The following is an 18,166-nucleotide window of genomic DNA, read 5'->3' as shown; positions in this document are numbered from 1 at the left end:
ACTAACATTGCAGCAGTTTGCACTATAGCCTTACGACCCGATTGCTGTATAAACACTTTTTTTTAATGAGTTTTAAGCACAGGGGAAAAAAAAGGAACATTTGAACAAATCCGAACTTTATTTAAAAACCAACCACAAGCAACCAAGAAAGTAACATTGCAGCAGTTCGTGCTATAGCCTTACAACCCGATTGCAGGGAAAAAAAATGAATATTTAAAAAATGTGTAACTTAAACAACCAAGAAAAGTAACATTGCAACAATTCACGATACGAACCGAAAAATGAACATTTGAAAAATCCGTAATACAAAAACTAACCATAAACCACCAGGAAAACTAACCTTGCATGAGTCGACTTCTGGCATGAAGTGAGGAGGAACTGGGTGGAGAGGAGGTTACAGTGCTTAGAAGCCATGGTTAACTGCAAAAGCACACGAAATACTGTAGAGCACAAAGAGTTCACAGGTAAAGCACGCACGTGTGACTGAGAACAATGAACAGGGAGAGGCTGAACACGTGCTTAAATATAGTAATCGGTGCGTACGAACCGGAAGGGAAATGAAATAGAGCACAAAGAGTTCATAGCAAAAGCACGCACACACGTGCAAGCACGCACGTCTGACCGAGAACAATGCAACACGTGTGGAAATCATCGGTGTGCACAAACCGAAAGGAAAACTGGCTTGTACGTATACCGAGTGTGTGGTCGTGAATCGATGCAAAAATTTGCCAACCTTTTTGGTTGTAAACCGATTTGTACGTGTACCGAGACGTTCGTGAACCGAGGTTCCACTGTATTTTAGTATAGTAGGCAGGATCAGATAGATAGATAGATAGATAGATAGATAGATAGATAGATAGATAGATAGATAGATAGATAGATAGATAGATAGCATCAGAGCCTAGGATTGTAGTGAGGTAAGAATCCAGAGGAAGAGAAAACAGATAACACAGTTGTGGACTAATTTTCCTCCTTTGTCCTTAGAGCTGTCACTGCTGATAGACGGTGACTTAAATGTCACTTCACTTCAGCCTAAGCTCACAGAAGTCCCACTCCTTCTGGCCCAGCTGCTACATAAAGAACTGAAACCCTGGAAGCGAGTGTTCATTTAAGGACCAGCTTCACATGAGGATGGAAAATCTAAGCATGAAGCTTTTTATCTCAGGTTAGAGCATAAGCCTAAAACTGCAACAGAAATGGATGACATCTACAAGTGTCATTTCCTGTAATTCTCCTGCAGATATCCGTGCTGAATTAAACAGGATTTTCTATCCTGGACTCCAAAACTTTTTATGTCTAACTCTCTTTTTGTTGCAATAGATAGATAATCTATCTATCTATCTATCTATCTATCTATCTATCTATCTATCTATCTATCTATCTATCTATCTATCTATCTATCTATCTATCTATCTATCATTTGGCACACTAAACATAAAGCCAAAGCTTTGTTTCCTCAAAATCCATGGCTCATGTCCTTAATCATCTCTGACATTTTCCTGACAATTCATGATAAATGTTTAAATTCCACTGACGTTATCATATGCAGGTATGTGCATTTGCTTCAGCTTTTAAAGGACCATATCCTTTTCTTTTAGATGGTGTCACCAGAATGCACAGCCAGTAAAGACCTTTACTTTGGCCTTCACCCAGAAGTCTCAGCTTTTGCCCGCCTTCTTCAGTTTTTAAAAAAGACTTTGCTGCTTATTCAAAGTGTGCATTTGCTACCTTTGAGTGTCATTGTCTTCCGTTCCTCACAAACAGTCAATCTCGCTGACCTTTTTTCATTTGATGGCACATTCATGTTGATCCTCTCATTTTGCTGGTCGATTCATGATCATCAAATTCATCATGCATTCTGTGACATCAAAACAAAGCACCCTGTGTGGTGGCAGCTGGGAAGCTGATAGATTTTCGAGACTGAATAGCTAGTTGGTGCCACATGGATTCCACCTTTAGGTGACGTTATCCCTTTCCATCAATGATATTTAGAATCACAGAAGAAAGAGAACTAATAAGAATGAGAGAAAATATTTTCATATAGTTTAATATCCAAAATGTTGTTTAACTGAATGCATGCATGGTGGCACAGGGTCCTGGGTTCAACTGTCTTTGTGGTGTTTGTTTGCTCTCACTGCATCTGTAGGAGGTTTCTTCTGTCTGTTTTTTTTTCCCCTCTAACATCTCTCAGGACCACCTTGTTACTCAGGATTTAGTACAAATCAAGTGATGAAGGAGTTGAGGACACCTTTGCTCGACAGTATCAGTCCAAAGATGCTGAAGGTATTTGCAGAGTAACTTTGAGGAGTTTTCCAGCATATTTTAAACCTGAGCCTAAGCTTAGAAAGGGTTGCACTGGTATGGAAAGCATCCTGTCTAGCCCTGGTTCTCAAAAAATGTTCAATCAGAAGTCGTAAAATAACACTCAGTCAGTGGCTCTGACATCACATGTCATATAACGGCCATGTGGAAAATAATCTTGGTTCAGCTCAGATGTCTGGTAAGGTCAGCAGTGGACCACATTACAGTCTGCCTATCAGAATCACGCTGGAGTAGAAGATGCTGGAGCAGACTGATGACAATCTGCCTACTAAACAGAGCCAGCTCTAACATGGACACAACAGAAAGCGCTATAATAGACCTGTTTTTTTCTCCATTGTTTAAATCACATATCACATGTGTTGTTAACTAGAGTTGATGCCAGCAGATTTTTCCATGGCACCCTGGATTATGGACTACCTGACCGTTATACCACAGTTTTTGACGGTGAGTCCCGGTGTACTGTAGAGTTCTAAGAGTTACAGCATATGGCATCGCTCTTATACATGGCTATGTGACTGGCAGTTTGGACTCGCATAATTATGTGGCTAAGATCTTTATGTGTGTGGTTATCTGTGTTCATGTTAATGTTAAGATGCGGGAGCAGACCGACCCAGTAAAGTGACTTGGTAAGTCGCACCCATCCTATGATAATACGTAGATTTAGGTTAACTAAATTGGTCTTCTGAGTGTGAGTACAAGTGGGCCTTGTGAACAGAGTTTGTACCCACATTGCACCTCATAGCTCCTAGCAAATGGAATATTAGGACAATCTTGACGAGAACAGGCCATTGAGCCCATCAAGCTCATCCATCCCAGTCAGCTGAATTCTCCAAAATAACATCAAGTCGAGATTTGAATGTCCCTAAAGTCCTACTGTCTACCCCACTCCCTGGTAATTTACTCCATGTGTCTTTACGTGAAAGAAACTTTCTAAAATTTGTGTGAGATCTGCCCTTTAACAAGTTTCCAACTGTGTCCCTGTGTTCCTGAAACATTAAAGCAGAAGAGAGTAAACGTGAAAACAGGTGAAAACTAAAAGGAAATAAATTCTGGAGACTCTAGTCGTGCTACAGAGACCCCTTTGTGAAACTGGCTAGAGAAAGTCAACAAGATCTGGTCCAGAGACCCTGACTGGGGCGAATGTTGGGTTTTACGTTTACAGAACCATTTCATGTTGTGGGGAACAGCCCAGACACAGACAGGTAGACATGTTGGTTTCACCACACACACGTTTATTATATACTATATACATTTATCGTGCACAATCCCAGTGCCTCAGCACCAATCACCCCTTAAGTCCTTGGCCACACAACACAATGCCTTCTAGTCTCTGGTCCGCCTCCACTCTGATGACTGGAGGGAGGCGGCCCCTTTTACACACCCCAGATGGACTCCAGGTGCATCCTGAGGAGCTTCTGTATCCACACCCCTGTGTGGCGGAAGCTCTGGCGGTGTATCCGGAAGTCCTCCGGGTGTCCCCAATCCTCTTCCCCCCCAGCACTTCTGGGTGTGGCGGAACTGCTGAGGGCAAGGGCTCCCAAGGCATCGGGGCACCCCCTGGCGGTGACCACGGGCCCCTACAGGGTTGAGCTTCCAAGCTCTGTACCCGTGGCCCCCAAATCAACCAGGGCGGGCACCCCCTCGTGTTCTGGAGGAGGCACAAGCCCTCCTCCGGTCCTCCTGGGCATCCAGGCCAGGTATGAACCCCAGCCGGGTACCACAATGTATATATTTTGGAAATACTAAGCATACTTTTTCCACTGTTTAATAATTTTAACGTCATTAGAGCTATTGTAAAGAGAACAGGTCATTCGGCCCAACACGGGCGTCCATCCTATTCACCCAGATTGCCTAACATAACATCAAGTTGAGATCTGAAGGTCCCTACAGTCCTGCTCTCCAACACACTACTTGGTAATCAATTCCATGTGTCTGTGGTTCTTTGCGTGGAGAAAATGTTCTAAAATGTGTGCACAATCAGCGGTTAACAAGTTTCCAACTGTGTCCTTTATGTTCACGTTGATGGAATTTATGTTAAAGTAACAGCTGGGATCCACGGTACTAATTCCCTAAATATAAACTACACACACCATGTTATGTTTTCAGATACGTGACAAGAAAGACATAAGCCTGTTACGCAGAAAGCAATACAAACCGGAGTGTTGCGTACATTTGTTTCACTGGGGTCATAACACTGATAAAGAATTGTAATTTAAAAGAGCAGGACCATCAGGAACCGGAAGGTGTCATAGTTTGTAGACGGCACTGCTGCTTTGACACTTGATAGCCGGCAGCAGGATGAATAGCAGCGTTGGTGGCCTGAGGACATTCGTTGAGGATTCCGTATCCTCAAAAATGATTTCAGACCTGGCCTGAAAGTGACCCCCTAGGCTCGGTATACTTTGAGACAATATGTGTGTTGGACTGAAGGCTGACTTCCAGTAAGGGCCAGCTCCCTCAAATGCCATGGCATAGATCTGACCCTCCCTGACTCCCTGGCTGCATGTCTTCAGATTAAATGGTGCTTAAAGCTGCCTCTGGATCACCACGGGTTCTTCAGCTTCACAAGCCCCAGTCCCATCTTGCTCCGGGGCATGTTACCATGGTAACAAAAATCCAAAAGAGAGTGGTCAGCGGTCCACTAAAGCAGCAGACTTACTATCATAATCTCCTTCTTTTGCGGTGGGTTGGCACCCTGCCCGGGATTGGTTCCTGCCTTGTGCCCTGTGTTTGGCTGGGATTGGCTCCAGCAGACCCCCGTGACCCTCTGTTCGGATTCAGAGGGTTGGAAAATGGATGGATGGATCTCCTTCTTTGTTTGCTTTCTTCTTAAACACGGAATGCGTTTTTTAAATTTATACAAAATCCATGCCCTTTAGCTATTCTGGGAACTTTACAATTACAAGAATGCATTGATTTTGTTGTGGCGCATCAATGGACACTCAATGGGGTTTGCGGTCCTTCAAGGTGATTTCTTTTTTCATTCTGACATTGGAAATTTTTTTAAATTAGGGCTGGCGGTCAATTTACTTTAACACTACATTTGTTTCTTGTAAAGTCTCTACTTTTTCCATATAAGACTTTAATTCATTTTTCATGTTATTTGATTTACTTTGTTCCTGAACGCTCATATTATATAGCATCGTGATTCTCTACCTGGGCAGTTCCATCGAACCAATTTTAACTTTTAGCACTCGACTACATTAAAACTTAGACTGCTAACTATGAGTTAACTTGAATAGATTGTTTGTCAGAGAAAATACATTTTTATTGTCAGTTTCGTTCAATTAAAATAATCCAAGTAATTAGTATATTAAAATAACACCTTGATTTTACAAGCGCCTTGAGCATGGAAAAGGCCCTATAGAAATAAAATTAATTATTATTATTATTGTTAAGTGGAGTGGGTGGCTCTGAGGTTAAGAATCTGCGCCAGCAATCAAAAGGCTCTACCTAACTTTCAGTTTTATTACTGGGCAGCAAACATACAAGCTATAAAAACCTGGACACAAATAAATGAACATACACAGGCCTGGTCAGCAATAGAAGTAAAATCCTGCAGTACTTTATTATATTCCTTGCTTTGTGCCCCAATAAATGCAAGTTATTGCCAATATACTAATAACCCAATTGTGCTTCACTCACTCAGAACATGGAACCAATGTAGAAAGCATTTTAAGATCCATCCATCCATTTTCCAACCCGCTGAATCCGAACACAGGGTCACGGGGGTCTGCTGGAGCCAATCCCAGCCAACACAGGGCACAAGGCAGGAACCAATCCCAGGCAGGGTGCCAACCCACCGCAGGACACACACAAACACACCAAGCACACAGTAGGGCCAATTTAGAATCGCCAATCCACCTAACCTGCATGTCTTTGGACTGTGGGAGGAAACCGGAGTGCCCGGAGGAAACCCACGCAGACACGGGGAGAACATGCAAACTCCACGCAGGGAGGACCCGGGAAGTGAACCCAGGTCCTCAGGTCTCCCAACTATGAGGCAGCAGCACTACCCACTGCGCCACCGTGCCGCCGCATTTTAAGATGGAGAATCTTTTATCTGTGGCACCCCTGCATGAGAACCACCTCTTTCAACCCTCGCAAACATATGCAGTTTTTAATATCTGGAAAACATTTGGGATTAAATTGCTTAGAGAGCTTTATATAGACAACATCTTTGCATCCTACGAACAATTACATTCCAAATTTAATTTGCCAGCAACACATTTCTTTCACTATCTTCAAATTAGGAACCTTGTCAAACAGAACCTGCCCGATTTTCCCCACCTCCCACCTTCCTCTATCCATCCATCCTTTATCCAACCCGCTATGTCTTAACTACAGGATGACGGGGGTCTGCTGGAGCCAATCCCAGCCAACATAGGGCACAAGGCAGGAAACAAACCCCGGGCAGGGCGCCAGCCCACCGCAAACATAAAAACTAGGTGAAAACTTAAGGGAAAGCTACAGTCAAGGCTGACATAAAATTAAAATAGAAAAATTCTGGTGTAATGACGACTAAAGAAAGATAACAATATCATGTCAAGAATCTCTGTTTTTTTTTTTGAAAGTGCAATCACAGTGTACAAAATGTTGAAAACGACCTAATTAAATGGTTTAAGTAAATAAATGGGTTGACACTTTCCCAAACCAAATCCTTAGGAAAAAAAACCCATCCTTCTGCTGATACCAGCATAGGAAAGACATCCCCACCCATAATTACAACAGCGCAGGTGAGCAGAGAGCTGAGGAGACTTCGTGCCAGCAAAGCAGTGGGTACAGATGGAGTATTGCCACGACTGCTGAAGACCTGTAAATCAAAGCTGGGGAGTCCTCTACAGCGCATCTTCAACCTGAGCCTGGACCAGGGGAGAGTCCCGAGGCTTTGGAAAACATCTTGTATCACCCCAGTCCCAAAGGTATCACGTCCTAGTGAGCTGAACGACTTCCGGCCTGTCGCTCTGACGTCACATGTGATGAAAACCATGGAGCTGCTGCTGCTTCACCACCTGAAGCCACAGGTTCAACACGCCCTCGACCCTCTGCAGTTCGCATACCAGGAGAAGGTGGGAGCAGAGGATGCCATCATCTATATGCTACACTGATCACTCTCCCACTTCGACAGAGGCAGTGGTGCTGTAAGAATTATGTTTCTGGACTTCTCTAGCGCCTTCAACACCATCCAACCTCTGCTTCTTAGGGACAAGCTGACAGAGATGGGAGTAGATTCATACCTGGTGGCATGGATCGTGGACTATCTTACAAACAGACCTCAGTATGTGCAGCTCGGGAACTGCAGGTCTGACATTGTGGTCAGCAACACAGGAGCGCCACAGGGGACTGTACTTTCTCCGGTCCTGTTCAGCCTATATACATCGGACTTCCAATACAACTTGGAGTCCTGCCACGTGCAAAGGTTCGCTGATGACACTGCTATCGTGGGCTGCATCAGGAGTGGGCAGGAGGAGGAGTATAGGAACCTCATCAAGGACTTTGTTAAATGGGGCGACTCAAACCACCTATACTTGAACACCAGCAAAATCAAGGAGCTGGTGGTGGATTTTAGGAGGCCCAGACCCCTCCTGGACCCTGTGATCATCAGAGGTGTCTGTGTGCAGAGTGTACAGACCTATAAATACCTGGGAGTGCAGCTGGATGATAAATTGGACTGGACTGCCAATACTGATTTTCTGTGCAAGAGAGGACAGAGCCGACTATACTTCCTTAGAAGGCTGGCGTCCTTCAACATCTGCAATAAGATGCTGCAGATGTTTTATCAGACGGTTGTGGCGAGCGCCCTCTTCTACGCGGTGGTGTGCTGGGGAGGCAGCATTAAGAAGAAGGACGCCTTACACCTGGACAAACTGGTGAGGAAGGCAGGCTCTATTGTAGGCACGGAGCTGGACAGTTTGACATCTGTGGCAGAGCGATGGGCGCTGAGCAGACTCCTGTCAATCATGGAGAATCCACTGCATCCACTAAACAGTATCATCTCCAGACAGAGGAGCAGCTTCAGCGATAGACTGCTGTCACCATCCTGCTCCACTGACAGACTGAGGAAATCGTTCCTCCCCCAAACTATGCGACTCTTCAGTTCCACCCGGTTGGGGGTAAACGTTAACTCTATTCAAAGTTATTGTTTGTTTTTACCTGCATTTTTATTACTCTTTAATTTAATAATGTTTTTCATCAGTATGCTGCTGCTGGAGTATGTGAATTTCTCCTTGGGATTAATAAAGTATCTATCTATCTATCTATCTATCTATCTATCTATCTATCTATCTATCTATCTATCTATCTATCTATCTATCTATCTATCTATCTATCTATCTATCTATCTATCTATCTATCTATCTATCTATCTATCTATCTATCTATCTATCTATCTATCTATCTATCTATATTAATGCTGGGTAAGGGCATCCATTTGCTCTCAAAACAGCCTCACCTCTTCTTGGCATAGAGTCCACAAGATGTTGGAAATGTTTCTTTGAGTGTATGGATCATGTTGCCCATTTCTGCACATTCACGTTGAGGATCTCCTGCTCTACCAAATCAAAAGGTGGATTCCGATCCGGAGAGTGTGAAGGCCACTGAAGAACACTAAAGTCATTTTCATGCTCATGAAACTGGTTTAAGGCAACTCTTCCTTTGTGACCTGTTGCATTGTCATACTGGAAGTAACCATTAGAAGATGGGTAAATTGTGGCCATGAGGAGATGCATTCAAGAAAATGATTGATTGGTATTAACAGGCCCAAGTGTACCAAGAAAACATTCCTCATACCATTACACCACCAGCACCAGCCTGGACTGTTGAGATGTATGGATTCATGCTGTTGGAACCAAATTCTGACCCTACCAAATCTACGCCTCAGCAGAAATCGAGATTCATCCACGTTTTTCCAGTCTTCAACTGTCTAGTTTGGGTGAGCCTGTGCCCACTGAAGCCTCAGCTTTCTTGGCTGACAGGAGTGGAACCAGACGTGGTCTTCTACTGTTGTAACCCATCCGCATCAAGGTTTGAAGTTTTGTGGATTCCGAGATGCTTTTCTGCTCACCAGGGTGGTTAAGTTATTGTAGCCTTTCTGTTAGCTTGAACCATTCTGGCCATTCTCCTCTGATAGTATTAGTGCCTGGGTTCATGCTGTTGGCACTAAATTATGAATCCTACTACCTATGTGCCTCAACAAAAATTGAGATCCATCACACCAGGCTACGATTTTCCAGTCTTCAGCTGTCCAGTTTTGGTCGGCCTGTACCCACTGCAGCCTCAGCTTTCTGTTTTTGGCTGAGTGGAGTGGAACCAGACGTGGTCTTCTACTGTTGTAGCCCATCTGCCTCAAGGTTCAACATGCTGTGCATTCTGAGATGCTTTGCTGCCCACCACATTTGGACATTTGAGTTACTGTAACCTTTCTGTCAGCTCAAACCAGTCTGGCTATTCTCTTCTGACCTCTCTCGACAACAAGATGTTTTTGTCTGCACAACTGTCACTCAATGGATGTTTTATTGTGTCACTAACTAAACTCTAGAGATTGCTGTGCGTGATAATCCCAGGAGGTCAGCAGTTACAGAAACACTCCAACCAGCCTGTCTGAAACCAACAATCACGGCACAGTGGATGTCACTGAGGTCACATTTTATCCTCATTCTGGTGTTTAATGTGAGCACTGACTGAAGCTCCTGGCCTGTATCTGCAGGATTTTATACACTGCACTGCTGCCACGTGATTGGCTGATTAGATCATTGCACGGATAAGCAGGTGTTCCTAATAATTTGTCTGGTAAGCGTCGATCCTTTATTGGTTAAAAAGCTCTGCAATGTGGTGGAGTCAGGGCAGCTATGGAAAAGAAATGAAGATTTTAGTGTCTCCGATAAGAAAAGAGTTGCAAACAATGCAACTCTGTGAGGTTTTGAGAAATTGTAGAGTGGTGGAAGATACGTCAACAGTAAACTAGAGCGATGAATGGAAACTAGCGAAGCGCTTAATAAATCCTTGAAGCGGATTTCTGGTGCAGACAGCACTCCTCTAAGGTAGGCCATCTATTTATAAAAGCAATTAAACAAAAAATAAATAAATAAATACAGTTTACCAGTTGGGATGGCTAAATTACTTGCACATATTCTGAGACGAGATGGCCGTGAACTGCATATGGAATTAAGCTCAAAGCAATTTGCAGGCAAACTGTGATGTGTGGTCATGAGCTGCTTTGCTAATATAGCAATTTTCCAGGTGCACAAACATTTCATAAGAATGTAAGAGTGAGATGATCACTTCCATGTGTGTCCTCTTTCAAAAAAAAAAAAGAAAAGAAAATGAAAAAAGGGCTCATTGATTGAAGTTGCTCACAACACCCAACAATTTGAACAGATTACAGAGCTATTATCGAAGCACAAAGACCAAAGCGTGGACTGCGAAAGATACTTCTTCTTCTTCCTCATCTTCATCTTTTCCCACTTCTATGTGGGGAGTCGATGTGTTTGATCAGCCGTCTCCATACAGGTCGGTCCTGCACCTCCTCCCCAGTCAAGTCCTTTTCCTTCAGATCTTCTTTTACTTTATCCATCCATCTCCGCTTTGGCCTCCATCGCTTTCTCTTCTCCTGGACTTCCATTCCCATCACTCTTTACAATCACATATTCATTGTCTCTCCTCATCACATGTCCATACCACTTCAGCCTCTTTTCCTGTACTTCCTTAGATATCTCTCCCACTTTTCTTGTATCTCCGATTGTCTCCAATAAGTGAAAAAATCTACAGAATGGGGTAAGTAGAGAAAGAAAATCTAAATTATTTACCAAAGCATTTATGCAAATTAATTTCCATAAAAATTAATTGTACAAAAAGCTGAATTGGCCTTTTGAGGAAACAGTAGTGACGTGCAGTGTCCTAACCATGGGTAGCTCTAGGAAGAGTAGGAGTTGCTCCAAACTTTTTCCTTTTAAGAATTATGGAGGTCACTGTGGGATTGGCTCCAGCAGACCCCCCCGTGACCCTGTAGTTAGGATATAGCAGGTTGGATAATGGATGGATGGATGAACTGTGCACTTGGGAACCTTCAATGCTGTAGAAATATTCTTGTAGCCTTCCTCAGGTGGGTGCCTCGACAAAATCTTCTCTCTAAGACAGTGGCGTGCAGAGGCTAGAATATGCCCGGGGCAAACTCCATGATTGTATGCTCCCTTAGGAGAGGTGCTGTCAAAGTGAATGGTAAAGAAGGCATATGAATATGATAAAAAGGTATATTAAATACTGCGGTGGGCTGGCGCCCTGCTGGCGCCCTGTGTTGGCTGGGATTGGCTCCAGCAGACCCCCGTGACCCTGTAGTTAGGATATAGCGGGTTGGATAATGGATGGATGGATGGTATATTATATAAGAAATAAGCACTTTATTCAAATTAAATATTCATTTACTGTATATACTCACATATAAGTTGGGTCTTGAAACCCGAAAAATCGATCATAAAATCAGACCCCGACTAATACGCCCATTCAAAAATGTGACACATTTTTTTTATTCTTCTTGGCTCCTCCAATCTCGCACCAGTTTCTCAGACGCATTGAATTTTGTTGCAGCAGCGCAGTTACCAATTTCTTTCGCCACTACAATGACGTTTAATTTAAAACCAGCTTCATATTTTCTTCTGATTGAACGCTCCATCGTAGATAAGGGATGCTCTTACGATAAAGGTGTATGAGGGTGTGAGATACAAAAAACACAAAACAGTGTGACAGGTGTCTAATCACACTTACAGGTAATCTCACTTAGACACCATTAAAATATCCGACTACGCCACCCAGTTTTATTAAGAGACTGGGAACTCCTGAAATTTACTGATAATAGCACACAGGTTTCTTTAAATTGGGCGGTGAGTAAACACACAATGAAAGACACAACAGTAATTTCAGAAAAAAGCAACAGTAAGTTCTATTGTACAAGACAATATAAAGTACATTAAAAAGATAAACGGACATAACAAAATCTAAACATATCAGGAACGAATTTCCTTTTTTTAAAAGGAAAATACACAGTCCACACTCTAAAAGTCCGTTACAAACAAGAATTGGAGGATACAACCTTTAGTGGTGCAGAGTCCAGTTTGCACACTGTGTTACCCCAACACTTGATCGTTCAACTGTCCACGGATGCACTCTGTTCACCAGACACTCGTTTCCCAACAGAAGTTGTGTCAAATCGTTGAATCCCTGTCAGCGTCTCTTCATCGTTCCTTTTTTTTTTCCACTCTGGGCTCCTCGTGTTGCTGTGACCTAGGCACGCCTCATTTCTCATCTGCCAGCTTTGCTTGGTCCTTTCACGTAGCTTCCCTCTCTCGCTGGACCCACAACTGGCGTCTCCTTGTGGAGATGTCTCTTCCTCCCTGGAAGTAAGTGTTGCCGTCCTTGTGCCTCACGTCGTGCCAGCCAGGTACCCTCGTCTGCCTACGAGCCCCTGTGCTCTGTCCGAGGGTCTTGGCAGTGTTCTCAGTGGACTGTCCATCTTCTTGCCTTCTCCTGCCCAGAAGTTTAAATCTCCTTCAGTCCCTGCCATTATCAATTCTGGACAATCGGATTAAACAATGGCACATCTAAATTTCCTGGGTTTAACAATTAATGAAAACACAAGTTAACAAAAATGTATTGTTACCGACCATTAATGAGTACAGATGCTGCTGATTAGAAACCAATATTTCCAAGTCAGATAAATACAGACATCCTCCAAGGAAGGAGCAGTTCTGTTATCACAACTTGGCATTGTTTGTAATCTCAACCAGCCATAAACTTCAAAGTGGTGACTCCTTTGCAATACAGCAAATACCTCCATCCTGCAGACAGCCTTTCAACTTCTCACCCCCAGTCTCAACAATGGGTGCCTAATGGAACCACCCAGTGTACAAAAAAATATCCCCCTCCAACATCGGTGCAAACGTCACCTCGGAATAGTTTGGGTATTACTGTGTGGTCACATAGGCACAACAGAGAGATAGAGGTTAGGAGCACACGCTGATACAGTGCATTGCTGCACCCACATCTCACTATATAAAAGCGGTCGGGATTGCCCTTCTGTCCCATGATGCACAGTCGCCTTCTGCGCAGCTGCCCGAAAAACCTTACGAGACCGACATCGCAGCAGGCGGCGGATTTACGGCTGCGAAAATTCAAAGAGAAAAGCGATTTCGATTAAAGCTCTAGAGGCCTGAAAGGCGATTTCGACTACAGCTCGAGGCCTAATTACGCATTCATTCAATACACCTATATCAGGTTTGTGGTGCTTATACTTATTACTATTCCACTCGTGCCCATTTCATCTTACGTTGTCGAAATGGGCTCTTTGTCTAGTAGAATAAAAAAGGCCGTGTGCTCCGTGGTTACTGTCTCAGGTGGGCGTTAGCATATCACTAGGGGGCTCCGACCCCTACTCGCTTCGCTCGCCAACCCCTGGTCTTCGGTAACCCGAAATAAATTTGAAAGAGATTATTTATCTCCGTCAGTTGTGGTCTTTCATTTTGAACCCGTGCCTGCTTTGCTTCCGCAGTTTCAGACTCGCGTTGTAGGCGCCTGCGTTCATTGATCTTATCCAGGTGGGCTCGTGTTTGTATCGTTGAGCTGTATTGTGTTTGAATTTGGTGTAAAGCGTTCAGCGGTTTGTACAATCCCAAGTAGCACATTATTCCTAACTTCACTCCGCAGTAGTGCCACTCACAATATGGCGGTGACGCCTGCGCCTTTCGTACTATCTTTGTGGACCTGTGGGGCCTCCGTAGCCTCTCACGTTTGACTCTGGGGTGCAGCGCAGAATCCTCTTTTTTGTGTGGTTGTGTCGTTAGTGGTAGCTATGGGCGCGTTGTTGCTTCATTTCTCATTCACGTTAGTTGAGCTCTTTTGTTCTTGGGCCGTGACTCCTTCGTTCGCGGTGGATACAACTTCGCTTGCGGTTTATGAGACGCGTGCCTGCACAGTACGTCTCATGGTCCCATCGCCGTGTCCCTGCGTCCATATCCAGTGTATTCTCGGTTAGTAATATGGATAATCTCTCGGACTATACACGGTGAGTTTTCCGCATTCGACTTATACGACCGACATTATAAAATACCAGAAATTATACTGTAAAATCAAGTCCCGACTTATCCGCCGGGAGAACTTATCCACGAGTATATACGGTAAGTTTGTTTCCCCAAATCAGATCTCCTCTCTGAAAACAATTGTGCCACTTCATTTATTACATCATCTGTGAGGAATTGTTTTTCAATGCTGATTAAAGCCATGCTGGTCAGATGCTGTTGTAACATGGACGATCTCAAATGAGTTTTTTATTAATTTCAATTCTGAATTTGATCTTTCACAACTTGCAATTAAAAATTCGATGGTAAGCAGTAATTTGTATGCAATGCAAATCGTGGCTAATGTCAGGAAGGTGTAGAGTCAAATATTATTGAATAGAACTTTCTCTGTTTTTCGACAAGTCATAGTCTGGAATTAAATATGATAATTTACTGTTAAATTATTACTAAACTAGCCCTTTCAACCCGTCATTGACAGGAGTTTGATTAATGTAGTCTTCCCTGGCAAAAACGTCTCTTTAAAATCTAATGTGGCTGCTTCAATACAGAAAATAATGTGTGCAGGGCCGGTGCAGGAGTTTTGGCGCCATTATGAAAGAATTTATAGTAGAATTATTGTAGAATTTTTTTTGTAATAATTCGTTGTTTGTAGCCATAATTAAAAATTGTCAAATATTTTAACGCCTAGTCACCTGACTTTATTGTGCTTATAAAGCTCACATGTGAAAGGTCAAGAACCCCAACCGAACTCCTGTACATGCAAGAATTATAACGTAACCCCGATTGACTCGGGCTACACAGACTACATATTTTTCCGACTTACCTTACTGGACTACCTAGAAAAAGAACACGAGAGATGAAATAAGTGAGGCAAACTCAGTCTCAGAAAAACACTTCACTGCACCAACATTGGACAACTGACCCCTTAACACGTTCACTGTGCATACGGGACTGAGGGAGAGGGGGTAGAGCATCTCTTGAATCGCGCTGAAGCCCTTTTCAGGGTTGTTTGACTCCATCCATCCATCCATTTTCCAACCTGCTGAATCCGAACACAGGGTCACGGGGGTCTGCTGGAGCCAATCCCAGCCAACACAAGGCACAAGGCAGGAACCAATCCCGGGCAGGGTGCCAACCCACCGCAGGGGTTGTTTGACTCGTGGGTTCAATTTCCTGTCCCATGAGAAATAAACATAGTTTTCATAATGTTTTCAAGGGGAGGCCTCTTTTCACTGCGCGGGACCCGGTCAGGCTCGGAGCGAGCACTTGTAGCGTTAGAAGTCACAGTGCTTCAGAACATGAGCTATAATCATTTAAATTTGTTCATATTTGAAACAGAGAGAGGAAGAAATCTTTGCATTGGATGCACCCTCCCCAGATATGGATGCCCGGGGTCATCACCTCCTTGGTCCCACCCTTCTGCACTCCATTGCTCTAAGACAATTCCTTCGACCTCATGGCTTGGTTTATGTCAGCTGTGGGACTTTCTATAGACGGCTGTGTGTCTTTCCTAATCAGCCAAATTAAATGAACTGAACACAAATGGCCTCCAAACAAGACACAGAAATATCTCAATGGGGATTAACAGAGTGGGATGCACCTAAACTAAATTTAAAGTGTCATAGCAAAGGGTCTGAAAACCTGTGTCAATGTGATATTACAGATTTTATTTTTAATAAACTGGGAAAAATTTTCTAAAATCCTGTTTTTGCTTTCTCATTATGGGGTATTGAGTGCTGCTTGATGTGGGGGGAAAAAATGATTAGAAATGCTTTTAGCAGAAGGCCATTTCTAGAAGTCCGGCTATACTTCCTTAGAAGACTGGCATCCTTCAACATCTGCAATAAGATGCTGCAGATGTTCTATCAGACGGTTGTGGCGAGCGCCCTCTTCTACGCGGTGGTGTGCTGGGGAGGCAGCATAAAGAAGAGGGACGCCTCACGCCTGGACAAACTGGTGAGGAAGGCAGGCTCTATTGTAGATATGGAGCTGGACAGTTTGACATCTGTGGCAGAGCGACGGGCGCTGAGCAGGCTCCTGTCAATCATGGAGAATCCACTGCATCCACTGAACAGGATCATCTCCAGACAGAGGAGCAGCTTCAGCGACAGACTGCTGTTACCGTCCTGCTCCACTGACAGACTGAGGAGATCGTTCCTCCGCCACACTATGCGACTCTTCAGTTCCACCTGAGGGGGTAAACGTTAACATTATACAAAGTTATTGTCTGTTTTGACCTGCATTTTTATCTTTCTTTAATTTAATATTTTCTTTATCTGTATGCTGCTGCTGGAGCATGTGAATTTCCCCTTGGGATTAATAAAGTATCTATCTATCTATCTATCTATCTATCTATCTATCTATCTATCTATCTATCTATCTATCTATCTATCTATCTATCTATCTATCTATCTATCTATCTATCTATCTATCTATCTATCTATCTATCTATGCTTTGTAACAGAGTAGTTTTGCTTCACACCCTTTTTCATGTACCATGTAACGTTTAGGTACCCTAATACTAAATCAATTTTTTTTTTTTTTTTTTTTAATAACAGCATAGATTTTTCTTTGTGTGTCCTCTTGGAAGCTCTTGGCTTGTGGCCGGCTTCTCCATGTGAAGATGTGAAATGTAGTGGGACAGGTCACTGAGTAATTTCTTACTGGTGACACCATATGCCTTCCAGTGTCATCACTAAATGTGGCTTCTCTCTCTTAGTACTACCCTTCATCCACTGGCAGATTTGGGTGTGGCTCATTAGAAACCACGCCCCCTTTTCTCAATGGCTGTCCTGTGATTGACTGGTGCTTTCATTCATTTTAATTCATTCATCCAACATCAAATCCAGTTAATCCATTGTGGGGGTCATATTAGACAGAAGGCAGGAACCAACCTAGAAGGGCTCTAGTCCTTCATAGAGCCTTATAAAGCCCACTTATACAGTGACACACACCTACACACACACAAATACACATTCACTCAAACTGGAACATCAGAGTAAGGAATACAAACAAGGAGAGTTTCAAAAATACTCAGCTTTCATTTATTTATCCATCTTATATAGTGCCTTTCACATCTATCTATCTATCTATCTATCTATCTATCTATCTATCTATCTATCTATCTATCTATCTATCTATCTATCTATCTATCTATCTATCTATCTATCTATCTATCTATCTATCTATCTATCTATCTATCTATCTATCTATTTAGAAGCAGGAGGGCAAAACAATCTTAACATCTGAAAACATTCTAATCAATGATCGATTGGTGTTACCAAACACAGAAGAATAAAGTAATAAACGTGCATTCTCAGCCCGAATGCTTGATGCCAAGTTACGTGTTGTCACAAACATGCAAGTAGGAGGCAGCTAAAGGGTCTGAGTAATTGTAATAAAACATCCGACCAGGGGGCGGCGGAGTGCACTGACTGTCTTTCTCAGTTCCCTACAGACATTTCCCTGAAAATCCTGCAAAGTTCCGGCACCTCAGAAGACGTCACTTCCGGAGTCGGCCTCTTTGCTGACGTCACTTCCGAAGCCAGCCCCTTTGCCGACGTCACTTCCAGTCCAGACGACATCACTTCTGGTTCCGGCCCTTTTTAATGACCTCAGTTCCTCTACAGGCCTTTAAAGCTTCCATCTTTGCCTGTTGTAATCAGTTCTGTTTTGGACTCTGGTCTATGCACATCGTGCTACTTATTGCAACCTTTTGCAGCTGGGAAAAACAATATACGGGTGGCTGCCCCAAACCTTTATGATGCCTTGGACTCTTG

The sequence above is a fragment of the Erpetoichthys calabaricus genome, chromosome 18 (genome assembly GCF_900747795.2).
Source record: "Erpetoichthys calabaricus chromosome 18, fErpCal1.3, whole genome shotgun sequence".
Taxonomy (NCBI): domain Eukaryota; kingdom Metazoa; phylum Chordata; class Cladistia; order Polypteriformes; family Polypteridae; genus Erpetoichthys; species Erpetoichthys calabaricus.
Note: the sequence above shows the minus strand (reverse complement) of the source record.